Source organism: Hydra vulgaris, chromosome 08 (assembly GCF_038396675.1).
Source record: "Hydra vulgaris chromosome 08, alternate assembly HydraT2T_AEP".
Lineage (NCBI taxonomy): Eukaryota > Metazoa > Cnidaria > Hydrozoa > Anthoathecata > Hydridae > Hydra > Hydra vulgaris.
This window is the reverse complement of record NC_088927.1, coordinates 22,784,180-22,804,135: the sequence shown is the minus strand read 5'-3', so window position 1 is coordinate 22,804,135 and position 19,956 is coordinate 22,784,180.

The window sequence follows — 19,956 nt, the reverse complement described above, 5'->3', positions numbered from 1 at the left end:
AAATTAAAGTTTAACTACTTTCACTGATTAATTTTCATAACAAGTATTACGTCTGGGTCGTAAAATGTTTTTTAAATAATAAAGAAATTTTGAAAGCTAACATTTTACTTATTTGATAAGAAAATGTATTTTACCTAGATTTTCAATTATGTTATTAATTTACCGGATTCTTAATTATGTTTTCTACCCCATCTTCATTGACCTCTTTACCTTCTAAACGAAATTGTTTCTTAGGTTTTTGGCATTGCACAATCTTATAAGATCGCTTTGAGACCAAATTGAAACAATCGACCAACTTCTTACTCTGCGTGAATTCTTAACCTTAAGTTTTAAATCCCAACCGGGCTCGGGGTAGAACAACTACACAAGCCTGGCTTTGATAAAAAACGGACTTGTTTGGAAACAATACATGACAAATGTTAAAAAAAATTTTCAGTAACTACATTTACAAAATAATTCCTTTTTTTATTGCTTTGTGCCCTGGGAACTTTATTTAGATTTTAATTGAAATCCAATTTCTCGACGACACCTAAAAATAATCAAATATAGCACCTAAATGTATATATATATTTATATATATATATATATATATATATATATATATATATATATATATATATATATATATATATATATATATACATATGTATATATATATATATATATATATATATATATATATATATATATATATATATATATATATATATATATATATATGTATATATATTATATATATCCATATGCCTGTTTGTATGTGTGTGTGTGTGTGTGCGTGTGTGTGTGTGTGTGTGTGTGTGTGTGTGTGGGTGTGGGTGTGTGTGTGTGTGTGTGTGTGTGTGTGTGTGTGTGTGTGTGTGTGGGTGTGTGTTAGTGTACATGTGTATATATATTTAGTTTTTATGGCTTCAATATTCAATTGTCCCACTGATTGAAAAATCACAAGAATTTCTTAAAGTTATTAAAGAATACTTTTTACTTTGAAAAATATGCTGTAAAAATATGGTTATCAATTTAAGACAATTTGTGCGATATTTTCAGGTTTTAAAAACTACTTTTGAAAATATATATAGTTTATTTGAGTTGAATTTGAATCTTTATTATAATATAAGTAGAAAAAAGGTTACATTATGAGTAGATAGATTATAGCAACTGATAAAAAATATGCTATTTAAATAAAAAACGGAATGCGTTTGAAAAATATTGCTAGTTGCACAAAAAAAAAAATTTTATAAATGTTAATTTTAACAATCATAGGAAACAACATTTTGTAAATAATATTTTAGTCAAATTACGAGTGTCGTTACAATGAGGTGTCACGAATCATTTTTCCTCGACACTCAGCAAACTATGTTGCAAAAGACTGAATGTTCTAATGTACTTGTAAGTAGTTAAGTTACGGACAGTAGTTAAGGTACGGACAGTATTTAAGGTATGAACAGTAGTTAAGGTATGGACAGTAGTTAAGGTACAGATAGAGCCTCAAGCAAATCAAAATACCATCAACTTTTAAAAAATTCAATTGAAATATTTTTCAAGGTTTAGATCTATTAGCCAGAACATGATCTTGGATCTATTAGCTAGAATATATACCTCTATATACATATTTAGATCTAAATACGATTTTATGAAAAATCATTTGTTACAGAGTCTTTAATTCTATAGGCTAATTATGCTAAGTGTAAAATAGAATGTTTAAAAGTAAAAATTTATAATAAAAAAATTATTAAAAATCAAGGGGATTATTACCTGGGAACAAAATATAACAAAACATTTTCCTCGTATGAAGAAAAAGTTTCTATTTTTTTCATTTGAGGCTTGATATCCACATAAATCAACGAATAAAGTTATGGCCACCTATTCCAATGGAATGTTCAATTTATCTTCTTTCCATAACCATGTAATAATAAAATTGTATCGACGAACAATATAATACTAAAAAAAAAAAAAAGGAAGAAAAAAAAATTATCAAGTTGATCACTTCATGTGATTATTTTTATTGGTTATTTTTAAAATTTCTTATCATTTAGAATAGCTAATGCATCAACATTCTTGAATGGTTACAAAATATTATTATGATTAGTTAGGAGCATTTAACCAATCAAAATTTTAGATAGACATATATAATAGTGATTGAATTGCGTTTTAAGGGTGAGTGACAATGCTATTTTTCATTCATTGTCACAATCGAATTTAAACATCATTCATTTATATTATTACTGTACTATTTTATTTTTGTTACTAAAATATAACAGCTTTTCAAATTTTGTAATTTTATAATTCTTTTAATTTTTTCATATGTTTTTATATCCTACTATCAAAACGTTTTATTTATAACATTAATTTAATATATATATATATATATATATATATATATATATATATATATATATATATATATATATATATATATAAATTTAATGTTTTGTTCAGGTTTTAGTCTTTTTGGTTAGAAGTTTTTCCATATGCAATGCTGATATTAGTAAGTCCGTTTGTTTTGCTTTTTAATTCAAACTCTTAAACAATTTGACATATTACAGATAAATCTAAATTAAAAGTATAAAACTTACTCCAAAAAAAATTTGCATATTTATCAAGCGTTGTACAAGTGTGCGTTTATTTATAAAACATTAATCGATACTTGGCGTATGCTAAATGATATGGATACGTCTATGATACGTCTTAAATTATATTTAAAACGGATAAATGATCTTTTGTTCATTTCAACTATAAGAGATGTTGCTTAAATAACACTGCTTTTAAACTACACACTGTTTTCGATTGTTTTGTTCTTTAAAAAATTTATAGTAATGGTTTATTACTTAAAGAATATTGTTTAATTTTTTGGGGAATTTTACTAATTGTTAAAACAGAGAGCTTTTAACTTTTATCATTATAGATAATTATATATTAAAGTTGTAGATAATTGATAAATATAGGTAATAATCCATTAACAATATTATATTTTTAGAATTAACTTCAAAAAATTCTAGAAACCCTAATTATTTTATGCCAGTCTGAAGATATGCTAACATTTGCTTAGTAATCAACGTAACTCGTGTCTTTATCGCACTTAAAGTGTGACGTTTTAGAAAATAAATTATTCATTGAACTTTATGCTGTTTTTTATAAAATCAAAAAATCAAGTCATTGTTATTTATTTTTGGCAATTGTTTTATATAGACATGATTAAACAGTTTTTTAGCCTTTTACTTCGAATTAAGTATAAAATATTATATTACCATAATGTATATAGTAGTCAATATAAACTGTTTTGGCATTTTTATAAGTTCAAAAGCATTGATAATTAGTTAATGCTTTTGAACTTATAAAAATGCCAAAACAGTGAAGTGCATAATAACATTTTATAAAAAATTTATATATATAGAATTTTTCATATATATAATTTTATTTATTACTATTATATGCATTCATCTTTTTATGGGTATCTTTATGGTAAATTAATATATAAAGTTTTTCTTGATGACTCATAATAAAGATTCAGATTTAGATAGCTCAATTACCCATAAAAAATCCATTAACATTTTATATTTTTAACTCCACATGGAACTAGACAGGTAAGCATTTCCTCGACAGTAAAAATGCTTTTTTTTTTTGACTTTGTAACTTTTCGCATATTTAATGATAGTTGTGAGGGGTATTTGTGGATTTTTATTTAATATAAATCCAGGTTCAGGATTTTTTGGTATTTGAGTTTAGTTACTTCCAGATAACTTTTAAACTCCAAACTTTTGTATGCTCATACTGATGTCACGCCTCCGGGAACCTGGGAACAAAAATACCCTAAAAAATTAGGCATCACCCACCATAAAATGGAAAAAAAGGTTTGTCAAAATACTATCTAAAATGCTATGACTTGATGGAAATTCATTTAAGGATTATAGTTTTCTTACATAAAGACAACATTAAGCTGTTTTCTTTTCTTTATTCAATGATAATCTGTCTCTTATAAATTCTAATGGCAATCAGAGACGGGTCCAGGTGGTGGGAGGGAGGGGCGGGAGAGAAGAGGGGTTTGCATTTTCGCACCCCCTCTACCAGAATCTGAAAGTCCTCAAATATCTTAAGAATAGAGGACTTTTTTTTTTTAGGAGACGCAATTGTGATACAAAATACAAAAATATTTCAACATCCCTCTACCTCCCCAACCGAAAATTCCGGGATCCGTCACTGATGGCAATTTATTTTAATTTACAAACCTCAAAAATAATCATTAAACATATTAACATTTATACTTAAATCAAACAAACATTACCAATAATTATAAACCCACTTAAATTACAAACCATAAGAATATATCAAAGAATATTCTGACATTTCATAGTATAATATATATATGATCACCAGGATTTAAAATTTAATTAAAAAAGATTATTATATTAAAGTTTATATTATAGAAATATAAACTTTACACCCCTCTAAACTTTTAGAAGGGTGTAAAATTTAATTAATTTTTAGGGTACTTTGTATTCTCAAGCTCAATAACTCAAAAAAAAATTCGTTGACGAGACTCGTTTTATATTCTAGTAACCCCCTGATTATTGAATGCACGTCTGAAGGTATCAGCGCAAATTTGGGCAAAACGTTCTTATATAACAAAAGTATGATAATATAAAAGTTTGAAGATTAGAACTTAACTGGGACTTATTTAACACAAATCTCACCCCCTGAAATTTTTGTGAAAATTCGTAAGTTTGTTTGACAAATTATTACGTGTATTGTATTAAGTAAAAAAGCGTTTTCTTACGTTAAACACAAAGTTGAATTGAGTAATTTAACCTTACGTTTAATACAAGAAAACTAACTGATATACAATCTCTCATTTAGAATCATTTAAATAAAGTGTGTCTTTTAAAAGTTCATTACTTCTAAACACAAGAAAAAAGTTTTATATTTTTAATTTTATATTTGTTCTTGGCTTCTATATCTATTCTCGGCTCAAAGTACTTTGATTTTACTGTAATTAGGTTCAACTTTAATTTTTTAATTTTCAGGCTCAGGTATTATCTTTTTGTAAAAGTTCATACTTCAGTATACAAAGATTAGTACTCTAGTATACTAAAACTTTATACTCTTGTACACAGGTCAACAAAAAAGTTTCATCAGGAAGATAAAATAGCTAGGAAGTTCACGCCTCTTTCTTTACCAATATCGCTTATCTGGTCTCACTCGGTATCAAACCATGGACCTATTGTTTCAAAACTCTAGCAACTGCGTCACAGCTACTTAAATAACTTTGTTAAAGCTAACTTGGGTAAATTTATTATACAAGTATTACGCTACCTTTTCGAAAAGTTAGTGCAGCAAAATTGAAGGCGGGAGTTTTTGTTGGGCCACAAATGGAGCTTTTATTGGATACTAAACTTGAAAAGACCTCAGTTCACTGGAAATAAAAGCTTGGATGGCTGCCATATGGACATGCACAAACTTTTTGTGGGATTAAAAGTCTCGTGCATTTAAGGATGGAGTTCCAAAACTCTATAAAAAAATACCTATAAAAAAATGGATTGTCTAATGTCTTTGAAAATGCACTTCCTGTATTCCCATTAACGTTTTATTCTCGAAAACCTTGGTGCAGTTAGTCACGAGAAAGGGGAGCGCCTTCATCAAGACATTAGAGCTATGGAAGTTTGTTACCAAGAATTTTATGAAAACACACACATGCACGCACACACACACACACACACACACACACACACACACACACACACACACACACACACACACACACACACACACATATAAGCTCTATGTTAAGAACGTCTTTATGGGACACCTAAAAAAAAAAATTAAAAAATATATATATATATATCACGCAATACTGTCATCTATGTTAGAGATACTGTTTTTATGTGTTTAAGTAATCAATATATATCTGCGCATCTAACGCACTTAAAAGATAATTCTTATATAAAGTTTGAAGGTCTTAAAATCAGACTTTTTCTATCAAAATAAATAAACGGGGTGAGGGTTCTAATTAGCTCTCAGAATGCGGTATATTGTATTATGCACATATTAACTTCTTTTTGCTCTATAAGCAACTTTTAAATTAGTTACTTTCCTTTCGTTTAGTAAAATGTATTGAAGTAAATAAGAAATAGGTATAGTTTAGATTAAAAAAGACTTTCAAAAGTATTTTACGGATCCGGATAGCTTGTTTTTATTAATGAACAAATAAATAAAAAATAAACAACCAAATTCAAAACTTTTAGTGATAACGTCATTAACGAGCCGTATAGAGAGTTTAAAAACTGTTTAAAACTTTTTTTTATAATATAACTAACTCAAAGATTGTTTGAACTATTTAAAAATTTGAACATGAATTCTCTGATATGTTTAAAGAATAGTGAATATGAAACTGTTACAAATATGTTATTCTATGAAATCTATTTTCTATTATCAAAAGTTATCTTTTCTTAAAAAACCAGTAAAAAATTATACTATGATAACAAAATTATATAAAAAATTATTATATGATAACAAAAACTAGTCATAACCATATTTCTCTTCCACTTCAAACTTATTTTTATACCTTTTTTCAAGAAGAATTTTTTTATGTTATTTTTTTAACATAGTGTGCTGATATAAAGTCTAAATATCCGTGTTTTTATTTACCTCTGCCGTATAAAAAACCACAACTGATACCTATTTGTTTAACACAAAAATTATTCAATCAATCATTTACTTAACTTTATAAACTAAATACAAAGTTAGGATCAGTCATAAACTGATATTTAACTGACAAAAAAACGTGACGACCTACAAATATTCATTATAAATTTGAAAAAATGTAAAACATATTTCAAGTAAATGAACAATATCAGGTAATATAGTAATAATAATAATAATAATAATAATAATAATAATAACAATAATAATAACAACAATAACAATAATAATAATATTAATAATAACAATAATAACAATAATAATAATAGCAATAATAAGAGGGCCGGCGCCAGAGTATTTGGCACCCTGGGCGAATCTGACACACTGCGCTCCTACCCCCTCCCCAACTTACTTTCACAAAGGAATGCTTAAGTTATGTTATTACATTTTGTATTTACATTCGGAAGAATACATACACACATAATCATTAAGAAGCGTATATTTGTGTAACTTTATTATATATTAATAAATAATTTAAAAAACTTCGCGCTTTTATTTTTGCTAATGTAGAAACGAGTTCCGTCAGGTTAATGTTTCCAGCAATATCATGTTCAATTGACAGAGTAGCTAATCCAGCAAGTCTTTCTTGCTGCAAAGACGTTCTTAAAAATGTTTTTATCAGTTTAAGTTTTGAGAAGCGTGGCTCACCGCTTACCACGGAAACTGGAAGTGTCAAGAGGATTCTTTAAGCTATAACAGTGTCGGGGACACAATCTGTTAGATTATTTTTTAATATAAAATTTAGTAAATCTAGTGGCAATGTACACTTTGCAACACGTCTTGAAATTGATTTCAGTTCACTACATAGATCAACTCCATTGATATCTTTGGAGTCTCCATGTTGCAAAGCTTTCAAAGATTCAAGCAATGTTCCATAACTTCTTTGCTAGTTACACTCTGTTAACTGTGAACATTATAGAGAAAATCAAACAACGAACTTATTGTTTGTATAAGAGTAAATCTTTCTTCAACCGATTGTATTGCTGTGTCAAGAATAGCAAAGTAAAAGTTTATTTTAAATTTTTCTTTTGGATCTTGAATAGATTCGTCATCTCCTTCATATGTAAATTGTTTATTGTTTCTTCTGATACGGGTTGATTCGGGTTCAAAAAGTGCAGGTATCTTTAAACTGACTGCAATTTTAACTGTGACGAGTTGATGCAGAAAAGAATACACATACACGTTGCACCAGATCAAAGAAGGCTGTTGCTTCTAAGCAACATTTAACAGCATCATTAACAGCCAAATTCAATGTATGTGCACAGCAAGGAATAAACAATGCTCAGGGATTGACATCTAAAATTTTTCGTTGGACACCCTTATTTTTCCCCATCATATTTCTGCCATTGTCATATCCTTGACCGCGTAAGTTTTCAATAGATAAAGACATCTTGCCTAACTGCTTAATGATAGTTTCAGCCATTCCAGCACCAGTTGTTTTTTTTAGGGGCACAAAATCTAAGAAATGTTCCTTTATAGATGCTGTTGCTGCATTGCTATTTTCTGGATTTGAAATCATCCAAAAAGCAAATGATCATAGTCATTTGTTCAACATGACCAGCACCATGTGTGTAATCTATAATTATTGAAAAGTACTTAGCATCACAAGCAGATATTAGAGTTTTTTGTTTGATTGCATCTGATAAAAGATGAATCAATTCATTTTGTATGTCTTTGCCTAGGTAATGTACATGTGTTTCATTGTCTTTAATTTTAATCTTTCGAAGATGCTTATCCATAAGTGGGTCAAACAAAGCTAAAAAGTCCACAAATTTCAGAAATTTTCCGTTATCAGCAGTGTTCAGTTTCTCATGTGTTCCACGAAAAGCAAGATTTTGCATTCCAAGAACTCTAACTAAAGGTATCAGCCGTTTCAATATTTGCTGCCAATACTGTTCTTCTTTTTTAACAAGACGCAAATGTTCGGCATCAATTATTTTATTGTTTCGCAGTTGCGGCTCAAACTTTTTCCTTGTCTAAAAATTCGCTAGATATTCACTGCTTTTCTCACATCCTGACAGAATTGCGGACAAGTTTTTTCTAATCATGTGAACCAAGAGATGACGCAGCTGTTGTGCTACTGGTAAACAGTTTGCAGCAGAAGCAATACACAGAGTCATTATTTACAGAATACTGCCGCCAATGTCTGCGAACTTCATCTCCATCGACCGGCCGGCAGTTGTAATAGTTTTTTGAAAATTTTTTTTGCATACTGTCCTTAGGAAAGTCAAACTGATTGACTTGTTTTGGTCCATGTTCCATTTTTTCTATAAAAGTTGTCGCATTTCATCATCAAATACGACCCAAGTAGCCGGATCGCTATAGTTAGCATATAGACCAGAGAATTTATCAATTTTATGCACTCCTGATTCTTTGAGTGCTACGTGTATTACATTATGTAATTCAAACTCTTCTGATTCTGTCATCTCATCGGCTTCCCTGTCTGCTTTAACTTGATTTTTTAACTCATCTGCACCATTTTCATTTCTCTGCGGTGAACATAGATACTTTAACAAAGAAACAGCCTGTTTTGTTATAAACCCTTCATTTGCAGCCCGTCGTTTACGATATTGCGCACCAGACAATGTTTTTCTTTCTGCCATCGTGGATTGAAATAACAAAGGAAACTGCTAAAAATGATAAAAATGATCACCTCGTGCATCTTTAATATCTTTAAATTAAAATATTATTTTAACTTCTTTATAAAAGTTTTAAAGATACATATTAAAAAGCTCCATAAATATAATTAATAACACTCTATTAGTTATAAAAACACAATATAAATCAGTAATATAAATCAGTTAATTTGTTACTATACTACTTCGTAATTGCTATCATAGAATATTTAATTAAAATTAGTTTCTTACCATTTCTGAATTAACACGCCAGCAAAAACAATTTTCTCAATAAAGTTAAACGAGCTAAAATTTTCTATAAATGAGTAATGAAAACTTTGCATTGTATTAATTGCTACAAAATTTCATTCTGCATAAAAAGTATAAAAAGAAAAAGGAAATTGCGTCAAATGAAACAAAAGTATTAAAGTTGATTCTTTTGTTTTATTTGACGCGATTTAAAAAAGTGCCTTTTCAAATCTCCGAAATTTAATTCAAAGAGATTTGAAAAAGATTTTAGCAATGTTTTTATTATGCTTATTTTTTATGTAGCTAATTTTAGTGCCGCCCTAGGCGGCCGCCTAGTTCGCCTAGAGGTTAAACCGGCCCTGAATAATAATAATGATAATATTATAATAAAAAACAAAAACAAACAAAAAAAACACTAAAAATAATTTTAAAAAAAAAGCACTAAAAAAAAGAAGCTAAAAGTAATAAATAACAGACTTTTATATAGAACGATAATAATACTGTAACAAAAACATCAGCAATAGCATGTTATTAAAGAAAAGAAGCAAAAACAATTTCAATTTTACAGGTACAAAGGATAAAGTCAAAACGACATGAAAAACAGTTATTGAGATAAATATCACAGCAGAAGCTTCACTTATTGTTTTTATCTTTGATAAATTCCTTTGTTGATGAAGAGAGCTCAACTTCTTTTTTTTAGATACGTTGACTAGATTTGAGAGGGAAGATGATTCCATGATTTAATAGATTTATATTTAATGGAATTAATACCATACTTAAGTGCTTGCTTTAAAGGTATTACAAGATTGTTACATGATGCTGATCTAAGATTATGGCAATGATTTTTATTAACAAACTTATAATAACTATTGAAGCTTATTGGTAAGTTACTATGCAAACTGTCTTATACAAGTGCGCAATTCAGTGGGAATATTAGATCTTTTAGATTCATAATTTTTGAGAGATTATAAAGAATTTTAGAGTTAAATCTATTAGATTGGAAATCAAATATTTTAAGTGATTTGTTTTGAAGGCTTTCTATGATCTTTGTATACTTTGACTGATTTTGCCCCCATATCTGACAACCATAAAGTATATGCGAGTTAAATATAGCATACTATATATTTATGAGAGTCTCGTAGCTAAAAAAATCTTTGCCAACACTCCATTTGCACGGATGAGTTTAAGGGCAGTCTGCTTCAGTTAGTGTGTGAAGGAAAGATTTTCATCTAACATTATTCCTAAATACTTTATTTGATTAACAAGATTTAACTTTTGGCCGCTGATTCTGAAATTTAATTTTTTATGAGTGCGGTTTAAAAAGAATTATTTCAGTTTTTTTAGCATTTAAAGATATTTTGTTTGATCTTAACCATTGAACCAAACAGGCCAAGTCGTAATTAAGGTAATTTTTAAGTGATTTTTCATTTATTATGACATTAGTGTCATCAAAGGAGAAAAAGGAGAGGGCCAAAAATGGAACCTTGGGGAACACCTACAGATATTGATTTGGTATTAAAAGAGATATCAGAAATTGTAACAAATTAAGAACGATTCAAGAGGTATAACTTAAACCATAAGTGAGCAACTCCTCTGATACCAATATGATGTAACTTTTATAACAGAATTCCATGATCCACAGTGTCAAATGCGTTCTGTAAGTCAATAAAAACCCCATAAATATATGTGTTATTGTCTAAAGCTTCGCGTATAGTTTCGGTTATGTCTGTGAGTGCTTGGTTAGTACAATGTTTTTTGCGAAATTCAAACTGAAGCATATATAGATAATTGTGCCGGGTTAAAAAACTTTCTAATTTCTTATACATAAATTTTTCCAGCAGTTTATTGATATTAAATAGTAGTGATATTGGTCAAAAATAAGGATGATTTGTGTTTGAGCCTATTTTTAAGATTTATTTTTATAACCCATAACTATTCCCATAGCATCATCATCAAAATAATCAGCAAAAGTTATTATCATTTTCAAAATACTATTCCCGACATAAATTCGTTTCGAGTACTTAGTTTAAATTAGATTATTAAAAGATTCGTTAACGTTTTGAGTTTCAACATGCTGGCATTTCTTTTAAAAGTTCACCACAACCAAGATCTTTAAATTAAATTAAATTATTGTATTAATTAAATCAGCGACTGCTGTCTCTGTACTGGCATTATCTTTATAGGCTGTTTTACATGTTGTTTTGTTGCTCTGAAATATACATCTTGCTTACTTAAGTGTAAAACTGCAGCTTTTGGTTGTGTACTTAAGTGTACTTACATGTTTGTGTACTTAAGTGTACTTACATGTTGTGTACTTAAGTGTACTTACATGGTTGTGTACTTAAGTGTACTTACATGTTGTTTTGTTGCTCTGAAATATACATCTTGCTTACTTAAGTGTAAAACTGCAGCTTTTGGTTGTGTAAAACTGCAGCTTTTGGTTTTATCATAGCATATATATTGTAAGTAATTTGCATGATAGCTCTGCCATAATATTTTTGCAAATTAATTTTCAAATTGCCAAACGTTGTTTAAGCCATCAGTGGGGGCATATTCAAACAACTGCAACAAGTTTTCAACATTGCTGAAAATATGTTGCAGTTGTTTGAATATGCCCCCATTCTCAAAAAAAGTTGTAATTACCCTTTTGTTTAAATCAAACCTAGAAACAAGGACATTGATTAATCATATTTATTGGAGATACAAATAATTAACTTCTAATGGTAAAGTTGCATTCGGGTGCAGTAAAAAAAATGCACAATCGTCTTTTATTTTAAAGACAATTTTAGCTTCTGTTTAGATATTGATTTATTTGCAACATTTTTTGTAACATTAAATGCTGTTGTTTCATTTATTGTAACTTTACATCAAAAACACATTCATTTTATTCCTTTATGAATAGCTATATCTGCTTGAATAGCAATATCTGCTTGAAAAATATTTCCAATTAAAAACAAAACAAATCTTTAAGTACAACTAAATTTTGCTTAAGGTTGCTTAAGAATGACTAAAAACTGAGGTAAAGACTGAGACTAAAGTAAGAACTGACTAAAAGTTTATTACAGTCATTCAGGAACTTGAAGAACAATTTTTGTAATTTTAGCGTAAAACTTATATATTAAGTAACATTTAAAGAGAATTTAAAATGATTGAACATCGTAGAGAATAGTTTAAGTCAAAAGCTTAACACTATTTTTTTCCCTAAATAAATAAAATTAATAATATTTTTACTTCTAATTTCTAATTTTTATTTTTGCTTTATTTAGCATTATTTTCTTTGGTTGAAGAAATAGCGGTTATTAAAAATCATGTATTAACAACATTGCTAAGCTATCCAAAAGAATATATTATTTCATTTGAAATGAAACCAACTTCATATACAGACTTAGATTGGCAAAACATACTTCATTTTACTACTGGCGATGATATCGGGTACGCTGAAAGAAATCCAGCTATTTTTCTTGATACTAAAGGAATTTTGTTTGTTATGTCAGCAATCAATGGGTCCACTGTTACAACGGAATTAATTACAATACCGTTAAATACATGGACCAAAGTTGTAATATCACAGTTGTTATTTGGAGAAAGTTACGTTTATAAAATTAATTTGAACAGCAGTGTGTTTTACACCACGTTTAATAGCGATGCACGCAATTTTTCAAACGTGATTGTTTATGCATGTGATAATTGGTATATGGCTTTAATTGGAACTATACGCAGTATTACTATCACTCAAGTAACTAGAGGTAGAACTTTTCTTTTTAAATATAATATAAAAAACTGTAAAAATGTACTAAAATTGTTGATATATCTTATAGTTTGCATAACATAAAAATGAAAAACAAGTTTTTCAAACAAATTCCTTCTATGTGTTGCAAAGAAAATTTAAAAGAATGCTTAAATCATGATATGTATTAGTTTTATTTTGTTTCTATTATTTAAAAGTTACAGACTTTGAACTATGGAGTATAATGAACTCGCAGTGGATCTGTTTAGGCATTTTTAGCGGTTTGTTAGAGTTTCAATCATCGGTTACTTAGTGGACCATTAGTGGCAGCCATTATAAATGCCCAACCGATATCTTAATGACAATTTATTAATGGTTAGCTATCGGCTAGCTACTTTTGGCAACTGCCACTAATGTTCCACTAAGTAACCAATGAGCAAAACTACAGTAGACCGCTCAAAATACCTATGTAGGTCCAACGGAATTCAACTAAAAATGTTTACTGGGTTGCTGAGACATCAAAGCACTTAAAAATTTTCAATTTAAGAAATTATTTCAACAACAAATTCAGACCATCTGTAATGCAGCTGTAGCAATGAAGGTAGGGGTAACAGCATTTTAGACAAACTCATGCATTTTTCATACATGCTCACAGCATTGTTAGTCACAAGGCCTAAAACTTTGTATGGAACAACTTATATAACTTTCTTTATTTTGGCAAATGCGAGTTAAAACCTTGTCACATCTCTTGATGTAACACGTGTTTTATAACAATTTTTAAACACTTCGACTGATTACTTTTTCAAAACCTCAGTTTAGAAATATGTTTTAAATGCAGAAATATTTAAGAAAACAATATCACAAGTTAATCCATGTTTCCTTGGTGTGCTATTATTTATTTTATATATATATATATATATATATATATATATATATATATATATATATATATATATATATATATACATATATATATATATATATATATATATATATATATATATTTACACAGAGGCGGATCCAAAATATTTTTTGAGGGGTGCTGAAAAAAGGGGAGGGGCATCGTAAGCCCATACACCTGTAACCAATATTAAAAAAAAGGCTAGCGCGAGTATGTGTCACGTGTGTGTTAATGTTTGTGGGGAGAGGGGGTATGGAGGTTGGTGAAGGGTGCCATTAAAATTTCGCTGACTAAAAAAAAAAAAAAGGTTCGCTTTTTATTTGCCAACTGACTGGTCGAAAAGGTATTTATTTGCTGACTGACATACCTAAAAGGTCACATTGACTGAATAAATGAACAAAAAAATTATTTTTGGGGGGGATTTTTTTGCGCTGCCTCTGGATTTATGCTCACTTTTTTAATATTGTTTGTCATATGTACCCAAAGAAGTCTGAAGGAGTTTATTGCAGATCACCGCGGATGAACATGTAACTTGGAAATTTATTCCTACCTTACCAATGACGCAACATATGATCAAAATTAAACTGGATCTGAATTCAAAATATCTACAAGCTGCATCCTTACGAGAATTTTTCCTGGAAAAAATAATCAATCACTTTATTTATAACAACACTAATATCTTGATGAACGAGCATAAGAGCGAGACCATTAAATCTATTCTGTAACAAGTTATTAAACGACGATTAACCAAAGTTGATCTTTTCGTGAGTGCATGTTGTTACTGGAATAGTTGCAAAAATTTGAATTAAGTAAATATATTAGAAAAGGTAAGTTTATCAATGAGAGGAAGAAGTTTCATTAGAGTCTTTGGAAGAGAATTTTTAAAATTACGGCAGTAGTGTTCCCACATATTTAATTCAGCCATAGTATTGCGTGGTTCAGGAAGATCGTCCACGTACTCATTTGAAAAAAATTTTTTTTAAATGATAATTTTTTTTCTCTGTTCAAAAACATTTTAAACGTTAGTGGGCATTGCGAATAATCCATTATAAACAGCAGTTTTTCTATTAGAGAAATGTAACTGAATCTGAAATGACAAATGGTATCTCTAAAGAGCAAGACACATCTACTAAAGTAACAATAGCATGAAAAGAACTAGTTACAAAGAAATGATTTCAAGATTTTTTTTGATTATTTATCTTAATCTCCAAGCATTTGAGAATAGGAGGACGTACCTCCATAAAACACATCTAGACCATCAATTCTGGCAATCCATCTTGTACGGCATACATCTATGAGGCGAGAATGACAACCTTCTGGAAATATTTCTTTTATTTTTTTTTAAATATCAAAACACTTTAGACTAAAGTTGAGATACAATACGCACATTTGTCATCAAATGTGCGTATTGTATAAAAAACTATTTGGACAAATAGTTTTTATTCTTATTGCAGCACCAGAATATTTCCCGCCATATTACCAGCACCTTCATAACCTTGACCAGCACAAAATTTTATTTCTAACTGTTTAACAGTGTTCAAATTTTGGTTTGCCATAGCTTCTCCAGACAAGCCTGGATCACATGGAATAAAGCCAAAAAAAATTCACAAATTTCACACATCTCGGTGACCTCGGAGAGGTATGTTTTAATTGCCACGCGTAATAGTTGACAGAACTATTGGTTTTAATATTTTTCTTCTTTTCCTGACTTGTTCATCAATTACTATGTTGAGATTTAAATCAATAAAATTTATCTTTTGTTCCATACATAGTAGCCTTAAGTTGCAGTTAGGTGAGCTTTCAGCATGTTTATAAAATTTTTTAATGACCTTTGAATGTGTCTTTAATACAATGATGTCTTTATTATAAAATTGTACGTTTTTTTTGCATTATCTAGGAAGCAAAATAATTACTAATACCAATATGTAGGTTGGTGGGTGGGTTTTATGTAAAACTTGCAAAACCATTTTAATTGTATTACCCAGGAAGTACTGAAATCAGTAAAAAAAAAATTGTTTTGAGTACAAGAGAGACCAAATGGAGCATACCGTTCAAAAATTGTTTAGAGTACAAGAGAGACTAAATGGAGCATACCGTTCAAAAATTGTTTAGAGTACAAGAGAGACCAAATGGAGCATACCGTTCACACTAAACCATAACGCAATAATAATACTAATTAATAAGCCATAATAAGCTATAAATTTTTAACGGAGCAACTTCGTGTGTTGTCAAACAACGGCTAGGAAATAACAACCATAAGTTTGAGGCTGGATGTCAACGCGGTTGATGCCGAGAGAGACAATGACAACAATGCAAAAAAAGAGATTGTCTCAATAAATGATGCTGTAATCCATGCTTACCTCAATCAGCTAATGGACTTAAACAAGGCTAAAAAGCGCAACCTAATTTATGTCCTACCTTTTTTTTAAATCAAATATGACATAAAAAATACTATATTTATGCAAGTACCATTGGATTTGTTTGCCACTTCACATTACATTTAATGCACCTCAACAACTCGATATAAATTGTGGAGAAGCTTTTACACTAACATTTGCAGAAGCTGTTACCAAAAACGTGAACATTGTACATGTATTGTACATCCGGCAGCTGTATCATTATGCCGTTGATACACTCATGCTATACATGTATAATGCATGTGCGCTAACGTTGATAACGTTGATATATGTGACATCACATTTTGAGTTAAAACCTGTGGTGCTTGTTTAAAATGCTCAAAATGCAATCAGAGCATTTGTTAGTGTCATAATGCTCGCGCAGCGTGTCAGTCACACGACACTTTCATGTAGCTAATGCATTTGAACAATAAATGCTGTTACTGGTTTATGTTGTTTAAAACTTTGTTTATTTTTGTAAAAAAGAATTTCAAATAACTAATATTTTTATTACTTTTAAACTTGGTATAAGAATTACATTAGTTTGTTTTTTTATTTAATAAAAAAAAACTGTTTTTATCCTGGTCGGGTTTTAGGTTTTTGGGCCAGGCCGGCTTTCAATTACAACCTGGATCCGCCCCTGATACATGCTAAATTCCTTAATTTATGAAACTACCTTTAAAAAATTGATGTTAAATATGTGTTGAACTTTATTCTTTGTGTTCTTGGTATTGTTCTTGCTGTGGTTTTTTACATCTTTTTGCATTTATCACTACGTCATAAATTTCCATTTACCACTACGTCATAAATTTCCTTAAGATTATCATAAGTTTGAAGGTCTTCCAAAATACGTAATTTAAAAATAAGTATTATTATTCGATGTGTTCTTGGTGTTCTGAACATCAGCATTGTTTATCAGATTGGAAAAAATAAATCATACATGCTTGTGACTATTATAATCCATTAAGATTAAGTATAAAATTTATGTCACTTATATTTTTTCTATTATGTCATTTGTCTGTGCTCTAGTGTGATTTGTGTGTTCATCAAAGTTATGATGAAGGACATTGCAGTAATAATTATAGTAAGCCAGGGTGCAAATATTTAACTGAAATACTCAAAAATGGTCTCAAACATAATCAAAATATCAAAAAAATCTCAACAAAACATTATGGAGTCTTAAATATATAAATTATATTAAGTAATATATTTTGTATATTGAAAATTCTATATATACAACAAATATCACTTTATATTATTTGTTGTGTTTATATAAATGTAAATACAATAAATCATCACCATAAATTTTAAAGTTTTAAATTTGAAAATAAAAAAAATATGATTTTTGCCTCATAAACGATATTCTTGGACAACTATGCTATGGTACACCTTGTAAACTATGAACTTTTTATTAAAAAGTTCATTGTTCATTTAAAAAGTTCATAGTTCATTTAAAAAGTTTTTACAATTAACAAAAAAGAGTTTTTAAAGTATACTGATGTAAATAACTTAAAATAATATGTGTTTTAAAATACTTAAAACAAAATGCGTTTGTAATCCAAAATTTTATTCAGGGTCCTATTTTTTTTTTATTGTATAATAATAATTTTCCCAAAAGTATAAAAAATATTGTTGTCATAATTGCCGATAATGCTAATTTATAGTTAACTTTGATAAATCTATCAAATACAGTACTTTTTGAAACAACATTTGAGTTAGAAACAAACATTAAACTTGAAAAACTTATAACTGTGTGTGAGTATCACAAGTAATCAAACACAGAAAAATAACTTACCTTTTATTTTTATTCAGCAAAAAAAAAAAAAAATGTAATTTCCAACATCCATCACTAAAAACTGTTTAATTATTCCAATAAATTAATCAATAAATTAAATAGATTATTCCAATAAATCAATTCAAAATGCATCATTACAATTGAAAACAGCTTAATTGAAATAAATAAAGCAACTAAATTTCTTGAGATACTTATTGATAAAAGCATTTTGTAGATGTTGAAATATTTTTGTATTTTGCATCACATTTGTATCTCCTAAAAAAAAAAAAAAGTCTTCTATGTCTAACATGTTTTAGGTCTTTCAGATGCTTGAAGGGGAGGGGGGAAGGAATCCCCCTCTGGATCCGTCACTGTGTAAATCAATCAGTTTAAGGTTAGATTTGAAAACATAACTGATCTAGACTCCATTACTCATTCCGGTAAGTTATTCTGTCCAAAAAAAACCTATTTTTAAATAAATGCTGTCTACTTTAACAATTTTTTAGAAACTCTGATGGACACTATGTATGTAACCTCCAATACTGGAGGCTGGGCCTAATGTATAAATCGAATGCATTAGTGTTTGAACTTTCTCCATATAAATAGATTCATTCGAACCTTTTTATAGTTGCTATGTATACACAGTTGGAATGCGCAATATAATGTTCTTATGAATATCCAGTTGGATGAATCAAAATGGATCAAAATTAATTTATAGCCAATAAATAATTTACCCAGGCTGAACTATTACTGAAACATTTGAATGCCCTAAAGGACATCAATTTAATGTTTTATACAAAATAATAAATTTTTTTCTTGTTGTGCGGTATTTCATCTTGAATCTAAACTACTGATATATTATGTATAATTGTTTGTGAAATTCGATTCTTGATGATGATACCATTTTCTGTAAAATTCTCTTGTTCTTGTAAAAGTGACGACTCACTGTTTTATCATTATATGCTATGACACCTGTACCCATTTTATGCAATTTATTGTAAATGAGTTTATAACTTATATTTCTTGTAAACGAGATTATATTATAGTATTTGTTGTGAATTTTACATTTATTGTAAACAATAACCTTTAGCTTCAGCCGGCTTCCAACATTTCTAAAAAATTGCCAAACAAAATTTCTGTTGAAACAAGCTTCTGGAAAAGATTCAATTTTTTCTAATAAATAAATCCATGTCATTAGGATATAGGTTAACAAGTCTGGGTACTCGGCTAAAATTGGAGTTGGGATCTAGTTCATGTAGCTTTTAAAAAGAAATAGGCTAGTTTCCTTTTTTCCAACTTGTTATGAGCAGATCATGATGCTGATGACACCATTTTAAATTTTCCAATGAAGGTGGTGTTTTTAGTTTTAGTAATTTCATCTTGGCCCCCATTGCAATCCCAAAGGTGCCTGATATCCATAAAATACTTTTCCGCATTGACGTAGGCTTTTGCTTCTTGCCCATAATGATCATTATTGGACCTCATATTTTGAAAAAAAGGTGAAAAAGGATCCATAAAGCACTTCAACAACTATAAGTTTAATATTAACGGCTTAAAGTATTCTGCCACTTTATTAAATCTCCTTGTAATAAAATTCCAGATAT